At 46.5% G+C, this 10,945-nt stretch overlaps 1 pseudogene; it reads left to right on the top strand.

The window, feature by feature from the left end:
* The first annotated feature begins 9,179 nt into the window (after nucleotides 1-9,179).
* On the top strand, nucleotides 9,180-10,046 carry LOC133765471 (large ribosomal subunit protein eL6-like; annotated as a pseudogene).
* Nucleotides 10,047-10,945: the final 899 nt, after the last annotated feature.

The raw sequence follows: 10,945 nt of genomic DNA, 5'->3' as shown, positions 1-10,945 counted from the left end.
GCAGGCCTTGAGAACAAAGAGAGTAAGTTCTTCTGGAATTTATGACCTTTTGCTCCCCACCAGCTCCCCTGGAATTTATGGCCCAATGCTTCCCGCCAGTTCCTCCCCGTGCTGTCTCCTTTGTGTGGCATTCCCACTACATAACATATAACCAATAAACCAATAAACATGCTAGGTCCTAATACCTTGCCATATAGAGAATAAGAAGGTAACCTACGTAGGACACGACACATGTCCTTGTAAATGTGAGGCTATAAAACCTCTCTTATGCAAACGACGGGGCCTTTTGCCTGTGCACAGCTAAAGGGCTGTGTGCGGTAGGGGGTCCCAGCCGGCTGGTAACAAATAAACCTCTGCCTTTACATCCGCAACTGTGCCTTGTGCATTGATTGGGAAATTCAGACACAACAGTATCAAAAATTCCAGATAGCTCTAAAGAAGTCAGAAAATGGGAGGCAGAAAAACAAAAGGGGGGGGGGGGGGGTAACAAAAAGCAAATTATAAAATAATGGAACTACATCCAAACACACCAAGATTTTCATTAAATGTAAATGATGTTGGCCCAGAGGTTAGCAAACTTTCTCTGCAAGACTACACAGTAGCTATTTGGGGACCTTCAGTCAGCTCTGCTGTTGTAGCAGCAAAGCAGCCACAAACCACACCGGCATAGCCACGTTTGGTCTACATGTATGCCACAATTGTCCAAATTTTATTCTAAATACAGGAAATAAAAGAGATGCTCAGGGCCAACGATGTGGCATAGCGGGTTAAGCCGCCACCTGCAGTGCTAGCATTCCATTTGGGTGCCAGTTCAAGTCTTGACTGTTCCATTTCCAGTCCAGCTCTCTGCTATGGCCTGAGAAAGCAGTAGAGCATGGCCCAAGTCCTTGGGCCCCTGCACCCACATGGAAGACCCAGAAAAAGCTCCTGGCTTCCAATTAGCACAGCTCTGGCCATTGTGGCCATCTGGGGAGTGAACCAGCAGATGGAAGATCTCTCTCTCTCTCTCTCTCTCTCTCTGCCTCTGCCTCTGCCTCTCTGTAACTCTGCCTTTTAAATAAATGAATAGATCTTTAAAAAAAAAATGCTCAGTGGGGCCAGGGCTGTGGCATAGTGGGTTAAGCCTCTACCTACAGCACCTGCATCCTATATGGGCACTGTTTCAAGATCCGGCTACTACACTTCTGATCCAGCTCTCTGTTAATGTGCCTGGGAAAACAGTGGAGATGCCCCAAGTCCTTGGGTCCTTGCACCCAAGTGGGAGACCCAGAAGAAGCTCCTGGCTCCTGGCTTCGGACTGGACCAGCTCCAGCCATTGCCGCCATTTGGGAAGTGAATCAGCAGATGGAAGACTTCTCTCTCCTTTGCCTCTGCCTCTGCCTCTCCATCTCTATAACTCTGCCTTTTAGATAAATAAATAATTTTTTAAAAAGAGAGAGATGCTCAGGAGGCATTTTTTAAGATTTATTTTGTTTCTTTGAAAAGCAGAGTTACAGAGAAGCAGAGGCAGAGAGAGAGAGAGAGAGAGAGGTCTTCTATCCACTGGTTCATTCCCCATATAACTGCCACAGCTGGAGCTTGTGCTGATCCGAAGCCAGGAGCCAGGGCTTTTTCTGGGTCTTCCTCATGGGTGCAGGGGCCCAGGGATGTGGGCCATCTCCTACTGCTTTCCCAGGCCATAGCAGAGAGCTGGATTGGAAGTGGAGCAGCTGGGACTCGAACCAACTGCGTGGTAGCTTTACTCACTATGCCACAGCACCGGCCAACACCCTTTTTTTAATAATGAAACTGTATGCTGTCTCTAAGAAATTAATTTCAAATTATAAAAACTGGATTTATTCTGGATATTAATCATTTGTTGGATCAATAATTTGAAAATATTTTCTTTCATTCTTTCATATTTCTTTTCATTCTGTTGATTGTTTCTTTGGCTGTGCAGAAATCTCTTAGTTTAATATAACCTCATTTGTTTTGCTTTTGTTGTTCATGCTTTGGCATTTTATCCAAGATAGCCATGCATTTATCAATGTCTTAAAGCATTTCCACTAAGTTTTCTTCTATTATTTTCTTAATTTGAAATTTTATGTTAAGTTGTTTGACTCATTTTTTTAAATTTTATTCATTTATTTCAGAGGCAGAGTTACAGAAAGAGAGAGGAAAAGACAGAGAGAAAGGCCTTCCATCCTCTGGTTCACTCACCAAATGGCCGCAATGGCCAAAGCTGGGCCCATCCAAAGCCAGGAGCCAGGAGCTTCCTCTGGGTCTTGCACGTGTGCAGAGGCCCAAGCACTTGGGCCACCTTCCACTGCTTTCCCAGGCCATAGCAAAGAGCCGGCTCAGATGAAGAGCAGCCAAGACATGAACTGGGGCCCATTTGGGATGCTGGTGCCTCAAGCAGAGGCTAAGCTTACTATGCTACAGGGTCGGCCCCTCTCCAATTCATTTTTAAGTTGACTTTTGTAGAGGACAAGAGGAAGGGAATCATGCTTCAATCTTCCACACCATTTGTTGAAGAAAGTGTCTTTCCTCCAATGCATATTTTTGATGTCTTTGTAGAGAATCAGTTGACTTATGATAAAAGGATTAATTTATGGGATCTCTGTTCTTTTCCATTGTCTATGTGTCTGGTTGGTTTTTTGTTTTGCCAGTACCATGTTTTTTTGGTTACAATAGCTCTGTAACATGTCTTGAAATCAGATATTTTGATTCCTTGAACTTTGTTCATTTTTTTCAGGATTGCTTTGTCTATTCATGGTATTTCATATATCCTATGAATTTTAGAATGGTTTTTTTCTAGCTATATAAAGAATGCCATTGATATCTTGATGTAGATTGTATTTAATTTGTAAATAACTTTAGGTAAATTCATGAACATAGAAGTTCATTCCATTTTTTATGTGTCTTATGTGTTTATGTGTCTTTATGTGTTTTATGTGTCTTCTTCAATTTCTTTTCTTGGTATTTTCTCATTTTCATCGTAAAGGTCATTCATATCCTTAGCAAAAGTTATTAAAAGCTATTTCTTTCTCCTTTGGTGGATGTAGCTATTGTGAGTGGGATTGTCCTTTAATTTCTTTTTCAGTAAGTTTATTATGGGTTTATAAAAATACTACTGATTTTTGGGTATTCATTTTACAACCTGCAACTTTACTAAATTCAGTTATCAGCTCAAATAGTCTGTTGGTAGAGTCTTAAGTTTTTTCCATACACAGAATCATCATATGTGTAAAGGGGTGTGGTTTGACATCCTCTTTTTGTATTTGTGTGCTTCTATTTCTTTTTCTTGCCTAATCACTCTTGCTAAGATTTCCAGCACGATACTGAACAAGAACAGTGAAAGTAGACATCATTGTTTAGTTCCAGTTCTTATGGGAAATGCTTTCAACTTTTTTCCTATTTAATAGGTTGTCAGCTGTGAGTTTGTCATATATAGTCTTTAACATGTTGAGGGGTATGATTCTGCTATACTTGATTAACTCAATCTTTTTATCATGAATCTATGTTGAATTTTATCAAATGCTTCTTCTGCACCTATGGAGATAATCAAGTTTTACCCTTCCCTTACTTGAGGAGATCTATTTATTGATTGCATTTGTTCAACCATCCCTGCATCCCAGGAATAAATCCTACTTTATTGTAGTGAATGATCTTTCTGAAGTGCTACAGGATTCAATTTGCTCATTTTTGCTGAGTTTTTTTATCTATATACACCAGGAATTTGTCTATAGCTTTTTTGTTGTGTCCTTGCCTTGTTTTCGTTATCAAGGTGATGTTGGTCTCATAGAACGAGTCTAGAAGAGTTACCGCCCTTAAATTTTTTTGAGGTTTTAGGACTGGCACAAGCTCTTCCTGATAGGTTTGAAGACTTTTATTACTAATTCAGTCTCAATCACTATTGCTCTGTTTGTGTTTTCTGTGCTCATGGTTCAATTTTAGTAGGTTCCATGTGTCCGGAACCTTAGCCATTTCTCCTAGGTTCTCTAATATGTTGTCATAATAGTTGACCATTAATAGTCCCTAATATTCCTTTGTATTTCTGTGATACTAGTTATCTCTTTTTCATCTCTGATTATTTAAATATTTTTTCTTGGCTAGTTTACCTGAAATTTGTTGATTTCATTTCTCTTTTCACAAAACCAGCTCTTCATTTCACTGGGTTTTTTTTAGGGATGGTAGTCTGTATTTCACGTATGTCAGCCCTGATCTTTATTATTTCTCTCCTCTACTACCTGAAAGGTTTGATTTGTTATTGCTTTGCTAAGTCTTTGAGATGCATAATTAGGTTGCTTGGATATCCTTCTAGGATCTTGAGCATTTCCTGTGTGTTTCCTTACAACTGGTACATCTTTGTGTCTGTTTTAAGGATTTGCGCATTTTCTGCGGTTTTTTTGTTTTGTTTTGTTTTGTTATCTTATTTTTTTTAAGATTTAAAGATACAGAGAGAGACAGGGAGAGAAAGGTTTTCCATCCACTGATTCACTCCTCGAATGGCCATAACAGCCGGAGTTGGGCTGATCCGAAACCTGGAGCCAGGAACATCTTCCAGGTCTCTCACTTGGGTACAGGGGCCCAAGCACCTGGACTGTCTTCTACTGCTTTCCTTTGCCATTAGCAGAGAGCTCAATAAGAAGAAGAGCAGCTGGGACACCAACCAACGCCCTTATGGGATGGCAGCACCACAGGTGAGGGCTTAGCCTGCTGTGCCTCTCTCCAATCTTGAGAGTTCTTTATATATTCTGGATTTCTGGATGTAGATATTTGCTTTACAAATGCTTTCTCCCAGTTTTTGGTTTATTTTTTTCTCAATGATGTCTTTCAAAAAACAGAAATTTTAAATTTTGATGCAGTCCAATTTATCAATCTCTTCCCTATGAGTTGTGTTTTTAGTGTCAGATCTCAGAATTCTTTGTGTAATCCCAGATAATAAACACTTTCCTGCTGTAATTTCTTTTAAAAGTTTTATACCTCAGGTTCATGGTTAATAGTCCATTTTCAGTTAATTTTCGTGTAGCATGTGAGGTTCAAGTCAAAGTCCATTTTTTTGCATATGAATGTCCAACTGTTCCAACATTATTTGTTGGGAAAAATTATCTTTTCTACAATGAAGTGTCTCCTAAGTAAGTTTTCTACAACCAAGAGGATCTGTTTCTGAACTATTATGTTCCATTGATCCATATGGCTAGTCTTCATGAATGCCACACTGTCTGAATTACTGTAGCATTATAAAGGGGTCTTAAAATTAGAGTGTTTGAATTCTGGGGCCAGTGCTGTGGTGCAGCGGGTTAAAGCCCTGGCCTGCAGTGCCAACATCTCATATGGGCACCAGTTAAACTCCTGGCTGCTCCACTTCCAATCCAGCTCTCTGCTGTGGCCTGGGAAAGCAGTGGAAAATGGACTTGGGCCCCTGCATCCAAGTTGGAGACCCGGAGCTCCTGGCTCCTGGCTCCTGGCTTCGGATCAGCTCAACTCCAGCTGTTGTTCTAAAACTTTGCTCCTTTTCAAATTTGTTCTGATTATTCTTGTTTCCTTTCCCTTTCACATAAAGTTTAGAATCATCTTAGTACTAGAAAATATTGGGCTTAAATTTTTATAGGAATTGAAAATGAAATCTTAATTAATGAAAGGATTAGCAAACTGTGTCCCCACCACGCCATGGAGTACTACAGAGCAATATGAAGGAACAGGATACTGATCACTCCAGAGCATGGATGAACACCGGATGCACTATGCTCAGTAAATGAAGCCAGGCTCCAGAGTCTATGTGACCGTAGGAGTCCATTTATATGACATCTTTGCAAAGACAAAACTATATGGACACCAAATGCATCGGAGTTTGGCAGAAGCAGGGACCTGGATGAATGTCCCCTCCCTGATGATGATCACACGATTACACACTTTTCAAAATCCCCAGAATAACACACTAGAAAAGGTGACTTTTACTCAATTTTGAAAATGGAAATCACTGGATGGAAGGGGTCGTCTGGCACTGCTTAGATTCCCTTTGGCTTCCTTCAGCAAGCATGGGCTGAGTTCCTGTGCCCCGGGCGTGTGACTTCCCCCGGCTCTGTCATCAGCACCCACCACGGCATCACCACCCTCCATCCCCTAAGAGCCCACGGACCGTGGGGCTTCCAGAGCTGCCAGGTTCTGCAGCTGCCTTGTCCTCCTGGCCAAAGGCAGCAGCCTCTCACTCAGCCTCCAGGGGAGCGTCTCACAAGTCCAGCAGGAGACAAGGCACAGTTATCCTTCGGGTGGGGGAACAATTTGGCGATTCCTGGTTGGAGCCAGCATGAATCCAAGAATGCATAGAGTTTCCCCTTGGCAAAGCCCAGCAGTTGGGCCCCCAGACTCCTACTGCTAGTGTGACTTCAGGTCACGCCCACCCTCATCCACCTGCCTCCCTTCCTGCTCTCCGCAAAACCTCCTAAAAGCCTCTCAGACTCCCACTGGCAGGGAGGCCTGTGTTTTCTTTCACACAAAGTAATTTCTGCCCAGGGATCTTCCTGCCACCATTTGTCAAGCAAATTAGTTTGCCAGAGCAAATTAAAAGTCGCTGCTAAAAGCACGGCTGTAGAGTCCTTGCTCTCATCAACCTCAGCCCACATCCTGCAGTTTCCTCAAAGGCAGCCACGCTCGGAGCCTGGGACACGGCTGCTGACCCGTGCAAATGCTTCAAGAACTGGATGCACCTGCTGAGTACCCCTCCCCAGAGTGACTGTGGCGGAAGTGGTGATGAGAAAAGTTAGCTCTTCTGATAGGACAGGGGTGGGGTGCAGACTACTTGGCTCAGGGACACACTGCACATCAGGAGGATTTACAAAGCCATTGTACACCCAGGGCTGTGACATCCAGATGTCTCCCATCTGGGTGACAGGGAACACAGACCCCTTAACCCCATGTGGGAAGCTGAGCATCTTCACCAAAACCCTGCAGAGTCCCGAGGGGACCGCACCTGCGGTGTCCCCAGAAGCGTTAGGACTTCCTTGCTCCTAGGCTGCATCAGCCTGTATAGATGGGAGGTGAGCTCTGTCTCAGCTCTGTGTCTCTCTCACAAGGACACCTCGTCCCCAGGAGGGGCTGAGGGCCAGATGTCAGAATACTGCAGGCCCTTCCCTAGCCCAAGCCCAGCAAGGGCCGAGGAGCTCAGGCCCACTCTTCCTGCCCCTACCCCGTGCCCTTCACGGGTCCAAGGCCACATGCCTTCCATGAGTGCCCAAGCAGGTGCACCCATTCCTTTAATGTCCCAGTCCATCCCTACCAGCCCAGTCTCTCACCTGTTGCTCACACATCCTGCTATACCCACCTCTTTCTCTGACTATGAGGTCCCCAAGCCCTTCCTCTCCCACAGGGTGACAGGACCCTAGACTTCAAGTATCACCTCCTCTCTTTGAGTTATGTGGCCTACCCAAAGCTCTCTGCTCACTTGTTCTCTTCTGAGAGCCAAAAGTCAAAGTAATAGTCAAGCTGTGGGCCAGCACCGCAGCTCAACAGGCTAATCCTCCACCTACAGCGCCGGCACCCCAGGTTCTAGTCCCGGTCAGGGCGCCGGATTCTGTCCCGGTTGTCACTCTTCCAGTCCAGCTCTCTGCTGTGGCCCGGGAGTGCAGTGGAGGATGGCCCAAGTGCTTGGGCCCTGCACCCCATGGGAGACCAGGAGAAGCACCTGGCTCCTGCCATCGGATCAGCACGGTGCGCCGGCCACAGCACGCTGGCCACAGTGGCCATTAGAGGGTGAACCAACGGAAGGAAGACATTTCTCTCTGTCTCTCTCACTGTCCACTCTGCCTGTTTAAAAAAAAAAAAAAAAAAAGTCAAGCTGCAAGGAACTTTTGCGGGGGCTGAGTGCAAAGCCGACTGCTCCTGGGGGAGGGGGCATACCTGCAAACCCTGCAAACTGAGCAGTATCCTAGGGAGCTCGCCAATAGGGCGGCCTTTCAAAGCTGTGAGCCTGGGAGACCCCTCTTTCCTTCCTATCTGGGGGGGAAATCTTCCTACTAGACTGACTTGGTTCGCTCTAGATGCTTTACTGCCACCTGCTGGAAACTTCTTGTAATACACACACCTGTCAAGGGAGTGGCCCCTGCTTCGATGTGGAGCTATAGTACCCTGCTTGCCCAGCAGGACAGAGCCACAGCCTGTCCTCATCTGCAGCCCAGGCCCCAGAGCCCGGGACACAGCACAGCACCTGAGCACTGGCACGGCAAATCCCATGTGCCTTCACCTGTGGCCCACCCTTGCTAAATCACCAATAACCAGGCAGCCAGGTGCAGGGAGAATCTCATGTCATACCCAGCCTTTGCAACAAAACGTCCTGGACAAGTGAGTTTGTTAATAGATTAGGGCTTGAAACATGCAGTGCTGCCATGCCCTGGAGAGCAGTCAGACCAAAGGCCATGGATTAATCCCCTTTTTAGGGTCTCTATTCTGATGCTGTGACACCTGGGGCCTTGCTCACCTGCCAGGGTGAGCCAGTTCCTAGAGACAGTCCTGCGCTTTCACATGCACACCGGCACACCCTCACCATCTCACTTACCAGTGTGCACACTCTCAGCCACTCTCCGTTGCCCCAGGTGCCCAGGGACAGGCACCAGACCTGAGGAAAGCCCTTGCCCCAGAACCTGTTAACTATAAGCAAAGCAGCCAATCCATGTTTACTGAGATGGCCATCTGGGCTGCCAGCTGTACTCTCTTCATTATTTCTCTTCCCTAAACTTTGCTATCACGCTCACCACTTCTCTGTCTCACATCTGAATTTTTTCTTGTGCAAAGACAAGAACCCCAAGCAACCAATCCCCGGCAACAGTCAATGGAACCACAAGGTCCCATTCCTAGAACCTGGTGTCTCTCACCAGAGTTTCCTCTTCTCTTCATCATCGTGAAGCCAAAAATGAGTCCCAACAATCATACAAAGCAGTTCTCAATGTTTAGATATATTCCAAGAAAAATGTTTTCTTTCTCTACTATTCAAACGCAAGCACATCTATATGCACATCTTCTCGCATAGGGGACTTGGAGATCGAAATCTGGGCCATTTCCATTACCAAAACACAACAACACCCTATTCAGGTTAATGGTACTTGCTTCATACTTATGTAACTAAAAAAAAAAAAAGGGGGGGGTCAACTCCCAGCCCACCCCTGCTGCCCTGTTCCTTACTGTGAAAACCATAGCCGAGTTCTCTTTCCCGTCTTGCAAGATGGCGGGTGAAAAAGCTCCAGCCCCAAAGCCGGACGCTGAGACGAAATCTCCAGCCAAGAAAGCCGATCATGCCCGCGGCAAGGCGAAGAAGAAGACCCTCACCGATAAGAAGCCCAAGAAGGGGAAGCCCCACTGCAGCCGGAACCCCGTCCTGGTGAGAGGGATTGGCAGATACTCCCGGTCCGCCCTGTACTCCAGGAAAGCCCTGTACAAGAGGAAGTACGCGGCTCCCAAGTCCAGGATTGAAAGGAAGAAGAAGAGGGAGAAGGTGCTGCTGGCTACCATCACGAAACCAGTCGGTGGCGACAAGAATGGTGGCACCAGGGTGGTCAAGCTCCGCAAAATGCCGCGATACTATCCCACCGAAGATGTCCCTCGGAAGCTGTTGAGCCACGGCAAAAAGCCCTTCAGTCACACGTGAGGAAGCTGCGGGCCAGCATCAGCCCTGGGACCATCCTCATCATCCTCACGGGGCACCACAGGGGCAAGAGGCTGGTTTTCCTGAAGCAGCTGAGCAGTGGTTTGCTGCTTGTGACTGGGCCTCTTTCCCTCAATCGGGTTCCTCTGCGTAGAAAATCCCAAAGCATCTCACCGATGCTTATTTCAAGAGGAAGAAGCTGCGGAAACCCAGACACCAGGAAGGCGAGATCTTCGACACGGAGAAGGAGAAATACGAGATTACAGAGCAGCGCAAGGTCGATCAGAAAGCTGTGGATTCGCAGATACTGCCGAAGATCAAGGCTGTGCCAAGCTCCAGGGATACCTGCGATCTGTCTTTGCTCTAACGAGCGGAGTTTACCCTCACAAACTGGTGTTCTGATTTCGGAGGGGAAGCTCATTAAATAACCAACAACAACAAAAAACCATAGCCATAGGGGCCAGCACTGTGGCACAGCAGGTTAACACCCTGGCCTGGGGCACCGGCATCCCATATGGGCACGGGTTTGAGACCCAGCTGTTCCACTTCCGATCCAGCTCTCTGCTGTGGCCTGGGAAAGTGGTGGAGGATGGCCCAAGTCCTTAGGTCCCTGCATCCACGTGGGAGACCTGGAGGAGGCTCCTGGCTCCTGGCTTGAGATCAGTGCAGTTCCAGCCATTGCGGCTAATTGGGGAGTGGACCATGGGGTGGAAGATCTCTCTCTGCCTCTCCTCTCTCTGTGTAACTCTGACTTTGAATTAAAATAAATAAATCTTTTTTAAAAAAAAGAAAAGAAAACCATAGCCATAACTAAGCCTTAACTTCCTCGTGCTCCTCTGCCTCGCCCTGACATGTACCCTCCTCAGGGGAACTGTGAGTAGCAAACTCTTTCCAGTGACAGTCCTCTCCTAACCCGCTGGGCTGTCTGTACTACAAAGTTTCTATTAATCACTGTGCTTTCAAAGAGATCGTAAAAAAAAAAAAAAAAGGAGTCCCTCATTGACATGTTAAATGCCTGTTTCCAAAGGTGCCATCCAGCTTCCTGGCTCAGGCTCCCAGCAGCCTCTGTTCCTCGCCCCAACCTGTAACCCACTGCCCTCAGAGCATATCCCGGAGCTGTGCACCCTCCCTGAGCTGCGTCACTTGCTGTGGCCTGATCTCATTTCTACTCTGGGTATGGCCTGCGCTGTCTGCCTAGCGTGTGTTGCAAGAACATATGAAACAAAATCTCTCATCACTTAAAAGACACCTTCTCACAAGTTAGAGAGAGCAAGAGCTCTGGGGTCCAGCCTCTGCACTCCAACCCAGACCTCTGTGCAGCTGAGTAGC

The sequence above is a fragment of the Lepus europaeus genome, chromosome 1 (assembly GCF_033115175.1).
Source record: "Lepus europaeus isolate LE1 chromosome 1, mLepTim1.pri, whole genome shotgun sequence".
Taxonomy (NCBI): Eukaryota; Metazoa; Chordata; class Mammalia; order Lagomorpha; family Leporidae; genus Lepus; species Lepus europaeus.
This window is presented reverse-complemented; position numbering and strand designations above follow the sequence as displayed.